General features: G+C 34.9%; 1 protein-coding gene across 28 annotated transcripts in view; it reads left to right on the top strand.

The window, feature by feature from the left end:
* TENM3 (teneurin transmembrane protein 3) overlaps positions 1-18172 on the top strand; it is a 1291416-nt gene that overhangs the window by 631827 nt on the left and 641417 nt on the right. The gene's annotated exons all lie outside the window — the stretch shown is intronic.

The raw sequence follows: 18172 nt of genomic DNA, 5'->3' as shown, positions 1-18172 counted from the left end.
CAGAAATTGAATTCTGAATTACGTACAATATTGAATCTTAGAGAAGAGGTGATGGAATCATTTATACAGAATTAATCAAGCATTTTTAAATTTCTAGAGTGAAGTTTTCTTGCCATGAAGGATTAAACCCTGGGATTAAACTCTTGCAAACTTTCTTGAAACTATTTAGGTTTCTTTGGGGATCACTGATTTGGGACTTGCTGAAGGCCCAGAGACTATCCAGCAGGCTTGACATTTTCTGATTTCCAGCTGCAGAACTGGTTTTCTTCCTGTCTATTGTGAGTAGGCAATTTTGGTTCTCAGGATTCTATGCTCCACACCTTTCTCAAAATCCCATAATGACTTGACATGAAGAAATGGATGAAGTTTCTTCTTGTATCTGTTTAGAGATTAAAGAGTAGAGCCAGAGATTTTGTGTGACCTGTTACTGGGTCCTGAATTAAGTTATTCAAGTTCTTACGTTTGCTAGCATTCTTCTAAGCATACAAAATGACACGTATCTTTCAGTGTATTTATTTTTCTTTTAGATGACAGCTGCTTTTCTGGTTATATTTCGTTCACTTCGCAGTCAGTGATAAAAGTCTATGCCAGCTGTCAACATAGTATGTTCCCATAGAACCAAACTGGTGGGAGAGTAACTGTTTCTTCCATGCTTCAGTTTTTCATGTCCTTTCCTTCCAAACCTGTTCCCCCCACTACAATGTCATAGAACAGCTATTTTTTTTTCCTCACTGCTCTCCTTGGGAGTTAAAAATGTGCAGTTTGCATGACAGACCTACAGTGATCCTCCAACGGATAAGAGACAAAAGAATCCAAAGCATCAGGAATGCTTGGACCCCTACTGCAAGGATGTCCTATCAATATTGTAAGGAAGTAAATTATTTTCATTCTTCACTAACAATACAGCAGTTCAAAATTTTATTTGCAATATGTGACAGAAAGTACCTTTTAATACATTTTCATTAAGTAAACTGCAACACAAGTGTGCTGAGCGCAAGGATGTTTTCTCAAGTTAGAGGAAACACAGCGATGATCATGTGTGCCAAAGTAATGATTTCATAGAATAGCCTCACTTAATAGTTTCTTCATCAGGACAATTGGAGTATATGTTTGGAATGAATACTGTACACTGGCTACTCTGTTAATTTACAGGCTGTAATGAAATGTGTTAGAAAAGCAAAAAATGGCCGTTGTTTCTTCTGCTGATTAGCATTGCTCCTACTTATTTGTAGGGATTATTTTTATATGAATAAAAAAGAAGTGCTGCAATATCAGTAGGTATTCCTAAATACTCAAGTGTGCTATAAATGTAACCATCCCTTTTATATTTAAATTAGGTATTTGATATAAATCAACAAAGCTCAGTGGTGAAAACTGACAACTCCATGCATAATGCTGTAAAGAGAATGATTTCTCAAATATTTACTGCATCTATAATTTTTTTACATGCTGGCAGAAAAAATACCAACTGAGTAGCCCATGCATGTATATTTTATCTATTTTATAATTTGTGTCATTTTAATCCTTATAGTACCTCATTTTTTTCTTCCAGTAGACTAAATAAGAAATCTATGATTACTTACAGAGTCCTTAACAATGGGAGACTCTATTAAGCATGCAGAGAAAACAAATGCAGCCCATGAATTTAATTCTAGTTTTCATTATCTTTTATTTGTGTATCACACCCTAAAGCTGTCGATTTTATTCTCATATTCATCTTTCTAGTAAAACATTTGGAGGCAGAGGGGAATGTGCTGAACAACTGAATTATTTATTCACTTTATGTGAGAAGAAATCCCTGTATTTTAAAAATTCTAATGTCTTAAGTTACTAATGTATTTTTCTAATATTTGTAACTCTGTAAGTGTCCTAATTCTTGACAGTACATTATTGTCAAAGTACAGTAAATATTTAATGCAAGGTACAGTATCATAAATTGAGAAATCTCAATAGCAAATGTACCAACTTTAGCATGACATCTCAAATTCTGTTAGGAAATGTTTCATGTCAGCATGGTGGTGTATTTGGCCTCTGTTCAACCTCTTGCAAACCATTAAAAACACTTGTTCCCCTTTCTTTATGTAGTTTGCTTCTTATACTTTTTTTCCCTATTTGCCCGAGAGATAGCTTGGCATATTTGCAGAATCTGGCTTCACGGAGGACCTGCTTTTTGTGGTTTTAAGCTGGATTGACTGAAGCAAAGGAAAGCTGAATGGCTTGCCTGAGGTTGGCTCACTGGGGATTAGAACCAAGAATCCTCTTGCTCACAGCCATTTTTCTCTAAGCTGGAAACCTCACTGCCTTCATATTATCCCAGCAAAATGAAGGGCATAGCTCACATTTAGTTTATTTCTCATGGTTTACATTCCCTTTTTCTTTGTTTAGATTTCCAGAGATTCTTTTTCCCAGTCCATCTTATTTTTGGACATAGAAAACAAATCCTTCTTTGGGTTCATATTTCATTTGTCTTTTCAGGGTATGTGGTACATAATACCATTTACAAAGCAGTCTTCTTTTTAGTATATTTTCCTGTTTAGCAATGGAGTTCTTCAGTGCTCGGTTCTTATAAGGAATTGTCAAAAAAACCTCTCATAAAAGAACACCCCCAAAATATGATTTTTCATAACCTGTGATACTTAGTAGTAAGTATGACCATCTGCATGTATACACACACACACCCCCCCCAAATGCAGTTATTCATACATGCATATTTGCTCACCCGTACTCATGCACAGTAATGTATTTTAAAGCTCAAGTTTTATGTAATGGTCAATGATTATACCACATTTTAGGAAGAAAGGCTCCAATAAAAATTTTTGTTTCCCCAGTACCAAGCCATAAAGCATCTGGCCAATGGCAGAATCCCTAGAAGTTCTATGCCTTCTAGCAATGAGTCTATTGGGTTTCCAAGCTGTAGGGTTTGCAATAATTCCCTGTAGCAGTCTTCCCTCTTACAAGATCTCCAGTGTTGGAAGTGTGCATGTGAAAAGGTATATGCTGAAGTTGTTAGAATTTAGAGCCCAAACTGTGGCAGAGCAAATTTTTCTCATAGCTCTTTTATGCCATAATTTTACTGGTGATGTTATTGTCACAGTTGTTTTTCCAATTCTGAATGCATAATTAAAGTGCAGTTTTCAGATCTGGTGGTAGAAGACACACTGGCCTTGAGGGATTGGTAATTATGAAGAGATTCCTAATCTATTATACATGACAGTAGGAAGAGGCAAAAATAAGGAGTAAAAGGTAAAGGACAACAACCTAGAGTCATCTGGGAACAGGCAGGGAAGTACACAAGGTCAGTGTGTGGCGTGCAACATTTCCTTGCCATCTTAAACAAAAATATCTTAATGGAATACAAAGTAAAGTAAAAAGATTTCTTCTGCTTTTCTTCTTTCCTCCCCCTGAATAAACACAGAAGAGTTTATATGTTGAGATGATTTGTTCCTTGGCAGAGAAAGAAAAACCTGTAACACATGACATATTTTAGTCACATTTCTGTACCTATGAAGTGGTAAACACACTATAAAATCTAAACCAAGGGAAAAACCTATGTTGTCTTGATTGAAAGAAAAAAAGCTATAATTTTACTAGCTTTGGAGATGGACCACTCTGCAATCCTGAAAAATTTCTTTAATGGGTGTCTCCACATTACTAAGTCTAGAAGTACTTTCAGTTTGTTTGGGCCTCTTATGTTGCCCAGCCATTTCTCATTTCTATATCAAAGGAGACTAATGAGTTGACCTTTTGCTTCATGAGCTTGTTTTACATAAAAAATTATAGGTAGAGTCACAGATTAGGTGGAAGCTGAAATGCATTTTTCGCAGTTTCCTCCATCACAATCATAAGGGACATGCTCTTGAAGAGTATCACATTACAGTGAGTCAGGTGATCCCCTTGCAGTCTCAAAGACTTCTTTTAAATGCTTAAAAATATTCCCAAGGATTCTTTAGGTCACTAGGAAATTTCTTAACAAATCAAAGAAAGGAAACAGCATAGGAACATGCCTAATTTGTTAATAATTTAGAAAATTACCATCATTCAGACCAATTCAAGTCTACTCCAGCTTGTGAGGGTTAAGGGAGACCAGATGGTGGTAGTACATTGGAAGGTATCCAAAATTGCTTTTGAGTTAATTGATATAGTGGAGAAGAGATCTCTGAAGAAGTATATATCCCCAGGTAGTTGATTGCTTTGGAATTCCAACAGAGAAGAAATGTGTCAAAAATGAGAAAGGAAACATAAGTTATTGAGTGGTTTTATCTTAGATTTAGCCCACTAAATTACTAGCCAAACATACATAAAAACCCAAAATTAAATAATTTGATAAGTAAAGAAAAAGTGGACATTGCAGAGCTAGATGGAATTGAGAAAATAGCCTTTAGTTTTTACCTTTTGTATTTACACTTAATTTCCATTGTTTTCCACTGTATAGAAGTAGAAGACATGTTTTTAATTTGAAACAGTAAATTTCAATCAGAATGGCAACATTGGACTTTCTAACAGTATATTGCTACATACTGCTAAATGAAAGTGTCCATGTACCAAATTAGAACTGCCACCAAAGGTTGTTTAAATTCTCTATAAAAACAGATCAAATGAAACTGGAAAAGTAAATCATAGTTACAGTAAAATGGAAAATTAATATTGAACTTCAAATCACAGAGAAATCAGGATCTATATAGTGAATATTCACTCTTCTTTTAGGCTTCCTATTTGAACACTTGCATTGTGTGTACAGACCCTTAGAATTATTTAGCTTGGAAAAGAACTCTAGGATCATTGAGTCCAATCTTTAATATGTAACAGACATTGAGTATAATCTTTGGTAGCTTAGCTTAGTTTTGTTATTTCTTCTTTTTTTTTTTTTCTTTCTGTTTTCTTCATTTTCTTTCTTTCATTTTCCTTTCCTATTTTTCCTCTTCCCTTTCCTCTTTTTCCTTTTTGTTTTTCTTCAAATATATGTAAATAAGTGTATTTAGTTCTTAACAATGGGATAAATCCTTCAATATTTTTATTATTTTCATGTTGGAAATGTTTAATCAGGAGACTTAGCATTTTCTGTGCTTTTCTTTCCCATGATGTCTTTCAATCTTTTTAGTGTGCATTCCATTAGAAGAGCAGTCAATGCGACCTTCTTCTATGGGGTTAATAAAGAATGCATAGTTTCATAAGCTTGATTCAATTTCCTTAATGTGAGCACATCGAATAAGTGACCATTATAGTATTTGTCTGGTTTTCTGTGCTTCAGTGTGCAGTTACCAACCTTTTATATGAATGACCACATCTGCTGTGCATTTGGCCACGTAAGGTGAGACAAAAGCAAAATAGATTTTCCTTAGCATTAAATCAAATTTCCACACATTGTACTCTCTAATGTGGATCTAAAATGTATCAGGTCATATATTATTTAGCTGTATTGCACTTTGTGCTTTTTTTTTTTTAATTCCATCCCACATTCCCAGTTTTAATAAATGCATGAGTAGATGCAATATTTGAGCATTATATCTTAGAAATTCAACACTTTCAACAGATTCTTCAAACTTCAAAGAATTTAATATTAGTATCATAAAAGGTCTTTTGAAGAATAGTACTGGAACATAGGAAAAATGACTGCCAGAGTGTGCCCTATCATTTTGAAAGTGTTTTATTGCTTTAATTTCCTGTCTTACTAAAGTAACAAGCAGCATAATAGAAGATATACTGTAACAGAGTTAGCAATTTATTAGAAGGCCTGAGCTGGTTGAGGACTTTATGTGATGTGAAAAAAAAATCCTCCATTTAGCTGAAAAATGGAGACAAGCTGCAACATTAATGTTGCAGCAGCTTTAAATGGAGTACTATCTTTGACTGATAAGTTTCTTCTAGAAGCCCAGTATGTTTGAATAGGATAAATCTGTAAATGTAGGTCTCATTCAGTCCCTGTTGTGAGTGGATAGCCTCCTGGAAATCTAATGCTATTTCATCCGTGAGTTGTACATGAGACGATGTTGCTATTTGGATTCCATAGAACAAAGGCAGTGCTGCAGCTATATTCATAGAATCCTAGAATAGCTTGGATTCAAAGGGATCTGAAGGATCATCTAGTTCCCATCCCCAGGTGTGGGCAGGGACACACTCCTCTAGACAGACTTGCTCAAAGCCCCACCAAGCCTGGTCTTGAACACTTCCCAGGATGAGGCATCCACAACTTCACTGGGCATAATATATATTTTCATTTATTTATTATACTTCCACATAAGTTACATAACTAATTCTGGGCTTTGGTGATCTGGTGTCATCAAAGTTTAGGCTGTGCTAAGTTTTTTTAAAGTTTTTTATCTATTTGCTCTTCATAACATGCATGCTGGAATTCATTTCACACAAAGCTGAAAAATCCATTTAAAAAAATTCAGAAATGGAAGATGTGACAGTAACTAACCTGTAAAATTATGGTGCAAGATGAATTCAAAAAGCAGTTATTTCCCTAGAAGGAGCAATGGACTATTGGGTTGTTGTTTACAGTGTGCATAGCAAGATATGCCAGTGTGTGTATGCTTGCGATGGAGCTGCATGTTTATCACTGCAGAGCAAGAAGTACAAGAATCACAAGAGCTTCTTAATCCCACTACAGTTCTGCCACTGAAGGATTACTAAACAGCTGGTCATAGCAGATTGTTTGGTATTGCCAGAAAACAAAACAAAAATATGTAATAATGTGTGGGCAATGCTTTTGAAACAACATAAAATACAGTTTAGATGGAGATTTTATTGATAACACTGTTTTTAGTGGATTGCACACTGTGTGAATTGCTTAGAGAAATTTTACTTTTATTTCTTATATTTGATGGATTATTGAACAATGCTACTTCTGTTTTGTTTTGGTTTTTTTTTCCATAGAGACACTCCCAGTTGTGTTTTAAGAAATGCAAATAGTGTAAATCATATAATAGAAATCTAACGTTAAAGGTTTATGTAATGAATTAGTACCTTGGACACCTAGGGGCATAAGAAAAAGCCCACATATTACTGGTATCCCCTATGTTAGTCTTTGAAAGATAATGATTTGCAAGGCTTATTGCTTACTGAAGCACAAAAGATTTCCTCTGGGCTTGCCACAGACAATCCTCAGGCACGTTAGAGGAGTCAACTAGAGTTAGTTCAAAGTGAATTACTCCATTTTAATCATGGTGACTTTACTATCTCAGTCATGGCATGTAATATTGTCAATATTTTTTTCCTTTTAAATGACAAGTTTGGTCACTTTTTTAAGGCATATTTTAGAGTGTTTGTGAGATTTATAGATCCAACAGCTCTTCAAAGATTTTCTGCCTTGCTTTACAACCCTGAAATTTTCTATCATGTCTATTTCATCACATTGAGGCAGTTCTAAGTTAAAATATGTGATGTTTTACAACTGAATGAGTTCTTAGTATGATATATAACCAATTATGTAGCTATAATGAGTCCAAATTTAAAAAAGCAAATAAAAAATGTTGCACTAAGGATTACTGAGGACTAACATTACCCACTCTTCATTTATTTGCAAATAGGAAACAGGTATATAACCACAGTATTCACAAATATTACTATCAATAAATTTAAAAATTCAGCACTTTGATTACTTTAATATTTAGCTAATTAACTTTGAAACCTAGGAGGATTTTATGCATTTTCCAAAGTCAGCGCCAATTTTATAATTACTTTGATCACTTCCTAAACTGCTAAGTTTATCAGGATACCAAAGAGTAATCAGTGAACAAAAATGTGAATCTTTATCAAATTTTTTTTCCTCAGCACACTTGAGGCAGATTTCTGCTGAGATACTTTTCTTTTTTATAGTGTAGCAGATTAATTACTGAATCTACCAGGAAAGATTTTTTGCAATCCTTTTCAAGAGGTTAAAGAACCATCTGGACTTGATTCTGAATTTTGTAAAGAGTAAATCAATAGACTCTGTGGTTACACAATCACTCCTATATTTTTTTGTTAATAAAGGTTATAAAACTACTCATGATGATGGTCTTTACCCTTAGCCCTTTCTGTATTTATGTCTCTGGTCCAATAACCAGAGGGATCATGGAGGTGTGGTTTATCTTCATTTTAGCCCTCTTGATATCATTTTAGTCCAAAAGGGAAATCAAATGAGATACAGAAGATGCTAAACTTGCAGAACTCTCAGGTCATTAGAAACTAATTAGAAACAGCTTATGGATTTCAATGATCCTTTAGATAAGATGTGAGAGAGGGATCAAAAAACATTTAACATCTTCACTTCCTCATTCTTTCCAGAGAATGTGGTAGTGTGTGACAGTTTCTGACTTATTTTCTGTTGTTGCTTTTTTTACAATATAAACCTGTATTTTGCTGTGTAGGTGAAGTGCAAGAAAATACTGAGACATTAATGTAGACAATAGGTCTTTTCACTACAACTTCATTAATTGTTATTCAAAAATTATGATTTTCTAAATCAATAAAACCCAAATATCTACTTAAATTACAGCCCTTGTCATGTATAATCTATATGAAAAGAAAGATGTGCTAAGAAAAACTTGATGGATATGAATTAGTAATAGACACACTGTTAATATTAGCAGTTTTATGCAAGCTGTTATTTATACCCAGGTTTAGAATGCAAAAGTCTAAGAAGTTTTTAAATCTTAGAATAACTTCTGCTGTTACATCTCAATGTTTTCATATGAAATAGTTTTCTTCTCCTGGAGCATGAATCATTTTGCAATATACTTATACAATATACTTATACAATATACTTATACTTATACTTATACTTATAAGTATACTTATATAAGTATACTTATACTTATACAACAATATACTTATCACAGATGTCCATCAGAGTTACAGAGACTAAGTTGAACTTTCTCATAAAGTCTTTCTACCTGTGCTTTGCAAGAAGTACTTGCCTTCTCCCAAAAACACACAACCTCTTTAGCTTGAGAATATCTGTGAGGAAAACTGCTGACTGTAGATGTCACTCACTGACATGCAAACCTAATACTTTGATCTGTCCATCTGAACAAAGCTGACAGTAAAACTGAAAATAAACAGTTGTAGTTTGAACAGAGTTGACTCTTTTTAGCACAACAGAACTTGTAAATGCTTTTGTACGTGTCTAAGTCCAGCTGGAACCCATGCAGTAGAATTAATTCTCTGTGGACAAGGCTGAAATTTTGATAGCCCAGCTGGCCAGTCCTGCATGTTGGGAGCTACGGAATAGTTTATATTCCAAGTTTTGTCCATCAGTAGACCTTAGAATTCCTTCACTAACTGTTAATAATACTGGGATAGGAAGCATAAAAGACCTGGGGGAAAAAAATCATTTTCTGAGGTATTCTATGTTTATGCAAATTTTAGCTACATTTTCATGCCTCCTTTTCATGCTACTTCTGTTGACTTACAAAAATTTCTGGAGCATGTCTAGTCTTTCTTTTGCAAACACCTCAGTCATTATTTTTCTTGCTCTTCCATGATCTGACCTTTGACTAAAGAAGATACCTTTTTTTTTTTTTTTTTAATGTGGGACTTTCAACTTATTCTTCTCTCTAAAAGCCCTATCCTTGTTTATGTAGCACCCCTTCTCTTGCAGCAAATGTTCTGTATCTCCAGTCACTCCCTTCTTTCTAATCAATCTTGACACAAATAGCTTCATTCCCAGGATTTTTTGTAGGATGGTTATTCTTTGGTTGTTGGAGACCAGTTGCTAAGGTTAACAGCTCCTTATGCATGTAGACTGAAGGATATGTGTTACAACCTATCAGCAAACACTTGATCCACATCAAAAGAGAACTTCAAACTTATATGTTTTTATAGACTGATTCCCTAAATCATTCCGGTTTTAAGGCATTTTTCAGTAAGAATTCATGAAATCTCATCTTGTAGTGCATGTAATCCAGTATTCTCTCTCCATCAATGAAAAGCCTCAGATGTCTTACAGAATGAAAAACATGCAGTAATTTAGCTACTATAAAAAACTGGTTGTTTTCGTTGTATTTCATAATCATCAGTGTATTTGGAGAATCTTCTCATTCATCTTTATTAAGACTTCTGCAAATATACAAAACATTTGATAGGCCCAACTATATTAAAGTTGTCTGTAAAAGGACAGTATAGAAAGATTATTTAAATATTTAGACAAATACTTTGAAAAATAACAATAGCTCCCAATACTTTTGTGTAGTATTGATGATGCCAAGTTAGAGGCGACAGCAACCAAATGTTTATTATGTATCATTTGGGAAATTGAGAAAATCCTTCATGCACCATGCTGAATGAATAAGAACAATATGGGAAAAAATAGCAGCCCCACTACAAGGGATTTTAATTAATCTGTTGAACTGTATGACATACAATATGATACAAGAACAGTAAATATTTTAGTCACGGTTTTCATCATCTGAATTAGTGCTGGGTTGGAATGCCCCAGATAATGAAAGAGCATATTTCTGGCCACCTGCTTGGAAGTTTCTGGGCAGTACATCCCATGCATAGTACCCTTCTTATGAAAGTTTATTATTTTAGGAATGGCAGTAAGTCTCTTTATATAAGTGTAGTGCGAAATTAATGCAGGGTCAAATGCAGTATTGTGGTGTTCTGGTTTCCTCAATCAATTAGGTGTGGAAAAATAAGAAGGGACTGGCCCCAGAAATTTTTGGAATAAAATGGTGATATATGTGAAGGGACTCTGAACATAACTGGCACCACCTAGCAAAGTTCATCAGTTTGTTCCTAGTACCATAACCTAGTACCTAGTACTTTTACCTACACAACAGTTCACTGCACAAAGTATTGCTATATTTTCATAGATGTGCTTACTTGTCACTGGCTTACTTGTCACTGGCTCCATAAACTAGCTGATGTGAAACCTTAAAGAGACAAGTAGCAGATAAGTGGGAGAGTTGTTTACTCCTCAATTTAAAAACACCAAGGAAAAGGTGAAATTTCTTAACCTGGGAACAATTAAAAAATAATGAATAGTTCAGGTATGCATGAGCATCAACCTGAGGATGGCATAAAATGTAGTGTGGCTTTAATTTAAAGAGACACTTTATGGGTTTGGATTTTTAATAAGGCAAATGTGATAGATATGATCTGTAAGGACTTCAAGACAACATTTGATGTATTGCCTCAATGGAAACGATCAGTAAAAATGGGATCAGTAAAAAACCAATAAAATGGTGAAGAGCTGGCTAAAGAAAGCTATAATTTGTGCTGTAAAGCAGAAGTACAAGTTTGAAGTGAGATTATTAATGCATTTTTTTAGGATTAATGACATTCATGGATATTATTCTTCAGCCTAATCTGTCCTTCCTGTATAGCTCATAACTAGGAATTACATTGCTCTATTACTAATCTTTATTGTTCCTTCATGTCCCCAAAATGCCTCTTCTGTGTAGTTTCCCTTTGAGTGTCCTAGGTCACTTCTATGCTATTATTTTTTTCAGAATAAGTATAATATTTTATCTTCTAACAGAAATCTTATTTTTATGTTTTTTGGTGTGTTTTTTTCCTTTGATACCTTTTTTTAGTATGATACATCACATATGTGTTCACTGGGCATGCAAGAGTTGTTTTGGACTCAGGTCAAGAAAAAAAAAATTCTAGTTTCTTCTGGCCCTCTACTTCAACTTAGCAGCAGCTAAAATCTTGGCATTACAAATAGGTCAGGATAGAGTGGAGGGAGTAAGTAGGAAGTAGGGAATATAGAGTTATCAGAGCTTAGTAAATAATAAGTTACAATAGCCACTGCAGGCCTAACTCATGCTGACATGATTGGATTCACCAAAAGCCACAACCATATCAAATGAAAAGAACACTAAAATGTAGGAGTTAAAATGTGTGCTTCCTCTCTCTCTTCAGCCTGGCAGAATATAAATTGATTAGTCCTTTCTTCATACGGGAGGACCACCGGGGTCTGATTTCTTACACTGGCAGTTTGATAGATTTACTGATATAACTCTTTCTGCTGTGTCACACTGCAGAAAGCAATAATTGTGTGTCAGAGAGAGGAAGCATGAGTTAGTTCTGTAAGAATGTAATCAGGAGATGAAAGAGGAGTAGTCGTGGGTTTCCATTTCTTGTATATCCTCCAGTGATTGTTTAATGTAAAACAAATAAATAGTCCTGGAAGCACAGAGGAGGAAACAGGGAATTGTTCAAATCAATGAGTTCAACAATTATACTCATCTTTTTCTTCTTCTTTCATATTGCCACTTTCTATATATAGAGAAAAAAGATGCCCCAATAATAATTTGGTTACTCTCTTTCAAAGACAAAATATGATTTTTAGTTTAGGCTAAAATATAGTCTCACCATATTTTGGTGGATGCTTTGCTTGTTGGTCAGTTGAGTTAGGGTGAAGGAGAATAGGAGAAAGAGAAAGAGAATACTAATACTGTAATTTGCTTCTGTTCTGGGAATATTTTAAATGTAAGAAGTGACCCTTTTTCTCCTGAGAGGAGGTAATACATGCTTCTAATCTGAGATTTAGTGGTTTTAACACCAGTAAGAAATAAACTTCAAATAAGCCACTCCCCTTTTTTTCCCACATCTTCTGGTAAAAGAGGGACAAAGGCAGAGGTTTTGGGTGGAGATAACAATTTACTGAAATCAAAAAGGAACAGACTAAAAAGGGCACAGTAACAGCAGCCATGTTAGTAACAGAAGAATGCACACAAAACCAATGCTTTACACACAAAAGAGATTCACCTCAATTTAGCTCTCCGTGGCTGCAGGGACAAAGACAAGATGGCAGACGCTGCCCATAGGCTGTGTCCAGGTGGCTCCCAGGATGAAGATGGCAGCTGTTCCCACAGCCAGCTCTCCTGTTCCCAAGTGCAAGACAACAAAAAACAATGACAGACAAACCTCTGAAAGCTCAACATTCCATGTCCTGCCATGCTGCTGCCTCAGATGCTGCACTCCGTTCCACATGGCTGTTTCTGGCACTGGTGTCTCCACTCATCTCTCTTCAACTCAGCTCCCTTCAGCTCTGGCTGGACTCAGCTGGACCTGGGCTCACCTCCTCGTTCAGTTCCCCACAGTGCTTCTCACACCACTGCTGCTTTCCATCACCGTGCCTTGGAACCGTGTCTCAGAGGAGCTGGTAGGAGATGGGCAGCCATAGCAGAGGACAGAGCCTACAGGGCAGCATTCCTGCTGGGGAGAGGGAGGCAAAGCTGCACTTCTGAGGGTGTTCTCAGCTTTTCTTTGCCCTGAAACCACATCCCCCGGTGGTGATGTGCACAGTATGGAATAGCAGCCTAATCATGCCCCACTCTGGAATCAGGGGTGCATCCTGAATTGCAAATCTTGTTCTGCTGTGTGTTTAAACTCTTAAAGCTCACAGTGAGGTTTTATAGTCATCTATTGGCCTTCTGACATGTTTCTTTTAGATTTTTTAAAGGGATCTTACAAACCTCATTTAGACTTCTGAATCTTACGAACCGAATACTGAAACTTAACAGTGGCACATAGGATCTTTATCTCTGTTTTGACATTTGGAAGTTTTTATGGTGGCATTCATTTTTTTTAATTTCTAGTGCCTTGAAATAGCTGTCTCAAATCACTAGTTTGTCTTCACACATATGATCAAGTATTTATATCTATTGAATTAATATTCTTTTTTCTACTGTTTGTCATATCTAATGTAAAATAATTCACCCTGTAGAGTCATATCTTTCTTACAATCAGCTACTCCCTGTGCAAAATCATGACTTCTGGTGGTTGTGATGCAAAATTCTAAGACTTGGGGTTTTTACTTTGGATACAAACAAACCTTTTTTTCCAGGAATGACAAAAAGTAGACCTTCACTTGATACCTTCGGGGTCAAGCTAAGCTGATTCACTGTTGAAAGACACTAATGCATTTAAAATTAGTGTAAACAGAAAAACTAAAATATCTATTGACAAGAAAAATGACAGGTTGATCTCCAGGCTGGCAAGATACTGTCACATCACAATTTCTTGAAATTTAGGTTTCCTGAAATACATAGCTTCTGAAATAGCATTTGTGAAAGAAAAGATCAATAGATTAGATTGAAGGTAGAAAAGTACTTTTGTAAAAACAGAGAGGTTTGGGTTTTTGTTTATCTTTTCTAAAAAGTATAATATGCAGTATTTATGAGAGACCTTAAGGAGTCATACTTCACAGATTTATAACTGTTACAGTAACTCTGTACATTGACAATGTCCAGAATGTTCTCCTGCTCTCTTTTTGTGTCATAGCATGTTTGTAAGTTTTGGTCTTTCCTACAGGTCTTGTATGTAGTAGAGGATGTTGAGAAAGGCTGTGGACTCTAAAAAAGTGTTGAAAAATGTGTCTATTCAGAACCAGAAAATTTTTTGTTGTTGTTGCCTGCAACTTAGAGAACCAGATTTGCTAACTTGAGTGATCTGTACTGGCATTGTGTTTCTAGCCTGTATTACAAACTGAACTGAAACTCTTATACTTCAGGAGGTTTGAAGACTGTCATATACAGTATCCACTCTTTCCAAGTATCTAGAATATGTATTTCCAAGGTAAAAATTATCTTTTTTACTAATATAAAATTTTGACAGCCTCCTTGTGATGTACTTATGCTCTAGGTGTCTGAATTCAATTTAAAGCTGAGAGCAATTAGCTGCATAACTTAGTGAAATACAGCTTTTGATGGAGCCTCCAGAAATTATTCTTCTTGTAAGTAATTCAACAGATCATAATATTTTTTTTTCAATATGAACATCATAATTTTTACACAGGTTTTCTGTAAAACTTAAAAACGCAGTGTATAGGAGTTAAACAATATACCCCACAGAAGAAAACAATCTGTAATCAGTCTGAAACTTTATATTATACTTTTTGTAGTCTTAAATCTGAAGAAATACAGATTATAATTTTCTTTGATAGGAAACCATGTTACAATCTTCGTTCAGTCTTAGTTTACTGTGCAGAGAAGCTGTTTGACTGTAGTGGAAGAATACAACTTCCATTAAGATTATAGTCATGTTTTAATTTGGGTGCTTATCTACTAAGTTTTATTAGTATACTATCATTTAGTTATCATAGAAAACAGCAGTTATGATTGTTCCAGTATTTTACTTAGTATAACTAGTTTGTTTTTGTTTTATTTTTCACATATCCATTAACTTTGCTTAACTGATGAAGCCATTTAAAAGGAAGCAATTATTATTAATTATTGATCATACTTGGCCTTGTCTGTGTGGGCAGACAACCAGAACATTATGAGCAAAACTGAAGGTAAGAGGCATGTAGAACAGTCTTATTTTTCAGAGCATCACAGAAATGCCTTCAATGTTATAGACATATAAAACAACTGGTATCTTGTATCTCATCTTGTCTATAAGTGGTGTATAAAAACATTTTAAGGAGTTAAAAATGCTCAAGAGCAGAGGAAAAGACAGATATCCACAGATGCTGGAAGCTATTTTTTCCTCTTGCCGGCTTCTACTCTTAAATTGAAGCTTTGTAACTACATAAGAGTTATCTCTGCAGTTTAAGGGGTTTATTTGCCATTGATTCACATGAGATTTTCCACAGGTCAGCCACAGGAACAGTGCTGGGTCATGATGCATCTGCTTAAAGCTCCTGACACATCAAGAGCAAGATAGATGACTCTTGTCAGAGGGAAACATGTTGGACAACTGCTCCCTAAGGCTCTAGTGTTCATAGTAATTGCTAAATCATTTACATCATAAATTAGCAGGAGCAATATAGCTACAGTAAATGACTCACATATCTGCTGCTTTGTATTTACTTTAGAGGGATGGTAACTGTCAAGTTTCATAGGTGCTGATAAAAGCAATACACTACTTTAATTAATCTTGTGTTATTTCTCAATGTTCATATCTAGCAGAGATTCTCAGAAAAATAGTGTGAAATACACTTCAAAAATTAATTCCATTTTAATATAATTGTCATGAAAATACAACCTTTTAAGTGGATTCTCTAACCCTCCTTAAATTCTAATTTCATTGGTTTAGATTTATCTTGTAGTCTGTTCATTCTTTAGAAACACATTAGGGACATAATTCATGTTTCACAAAATGTACAATGTTACAATTTCTGATCAGTGTATTAAGAGCTTTTGCTAAGAAGAAGAAATAGATATGTAAGAAAAGAGAGAAATCACCTACCTTTATAATCATGCCAGCTGTAAAATTACATATTACTTAGCAATTGCCTTTATTAATATTCATTGATGCAAGATGCCTCTGATGGAAATATGATACTTCCGGACAATCATGAAGTATTGCTTTGTGGTGCTATTCTGCCTCTCCAGCATTTTTTCTAAATGTTTCAGTTTTGCTTACCTGCACTGAACAATGTAAAAGGTATGGAGAAAATCTCCAATCCTCACTCCCTTACTGACAATAGGCCCAAAGGATGTAGGAGCAGTGGGAAAGTACAGTAGCCTGTTCCTTATGGAAAAAATCTCATGTAATGTTAGGCAGGAAAAATAATCTGCACACTAGGCTGATGCTTACTGCCTAGCTGGAAGATAGCTGCAATCTGAGGTTTAGGATTAGAAATTACAAATAAGCCAAATATTAGAAGATTCTAATGGATGAAGAAATCATTGTGCTGTCCCATGTTAATGTAAAGTGAATAAAATGGCTTTACACTAACATGTAAATGAAAGTTGTTTGCACACTGGAAATTCACGGGAACTAAAGGTTTTTACTGTGATCTTGAAGCCATTAATCCAATTTTTAATCAGAGAAGTGATGTAATGGAAATTAACATTGCATTTCCAACACCTTCTTGATTTCTGCAACAGATATTTCTTTTTGATAATAAAACATATACTTTGTGTTCTCTGGTTTCTAAGAGTTCCAATCAAACTGCAAAGTTCCACATAGTCCTCTTATCTGTATTCACAGGAGAGGTTATAATTGGATGATAATTTACAGGATAAATCCTTACTGAGATTTTTTATGTCTAAATAATAATATGCCTTTATTTAAATGTGTTGAGTTGCAATTGTCTGTTCAGGTGCAGACTCCCAGTACTGCACGAAACATGGGTACAGGCATCTGCTTTCACCGAGTAATTTCCAGGATCACATCCAGGAGCTGTTGAATATGACTTAAGAAGCATTAGTGGCTGCTGTACTTGTAATAAATGCTGGGTTTTCAACACATTGCAAAACATAGACTGAACTCCCTTTTTCCACCACTGCCCTTCACTTAGAGCTGTGTGTTTCTCCTCAGGTAGCTTCTCTTTGCTTCTCTTTCTCTTTGCATCTAGATACTCTTCTTACCCAGAGCTGCCATTTCTCAGAACAGATGTCAATAAGTGGATCAAAAAAGTGTTACTTATATGCAATTTCCAAGGAGTCTGAAAGGGTTTATATGCCAAATATATAAATAACTAGAGATAATAGTATTCAAAGTCTGCAAAGCTGAACACATAGATGATTCTCATGTTTCTGAAGGAACATTTTGATGCCTGCTTAGGATAATTTAAAATTATTATTGACTCTTGCAAGCCTAAAACAAAGCTCCTGCTATCCAGACCTAGAGACCTGAAACAGTGGTGTGGCTTATGTCTGAATCTGAATTTAAAATATAAAGTAAACAAATGCACAGTATCTTTTCATGGTAAGAGAAATAATTTTGTTCTTAGGAAAAGGTCACTCTTGGAAGTTTTGATTTTCCAATATAAAAATATGTCACTTTGTTGATGTTAAATTTAAAAGTATAATTTTCAAAGTAATCTGTTACCAAGGTAAGAAGCATCTTTTGCATCTGTTTCAGTATTTCTGTAATATTTTGAAACATTTAATAGTCTTGAGAATGATCCCTAGACTACAAAAAATGGGCTAGATTTCAGGAAGTTTTAAGGAACATTTCCTGTTCATTTTCTGCTACTCTCACTTAGAAAGAGCTAAAATGTTTAATTACTTATTTCACTTAGCTTTTATCACAGCAAAGCCATTTTCCAATCAGAATATGCATGCCAGTTCATATTACTGAAAGGCATGCCTGACTGAAAAGGGTCAAACAATTTATAAATTGCTGTTTAAAAGTGAAATGTGAGAAAAAGCTGTCAAAAACAGAAGGTGAAGTGAAGTTGATTCTTCACCTGCCAAGGCTGGATGCATTGAATTTTAAACAGACTTTTAATATTGTGTTATTCCCTCTTCTTGGTTTATTATAAGTTGCAAGCTGATATACT

The sequence above is a fragment of the Motacilla alba genome, chromosome 4, assembly GCF_015832195.1.
Source record: "Motacilla alba alba isolate MOTALB_02 chromosome 4, Motacilla_alba_V1.0_pri, whole genome shotgun sequence".
Classification (NCBI taxonomy): Eukaryota; Metazoa; Chordata; class Aves; order Passeriformes; family Motacillidae; genus Motacilla; species Motacilla alba.
Note: the sequence above shows the minus strand (reverse complement) of the source record. Positions and strands in the feature narration are given on the sequence as shown.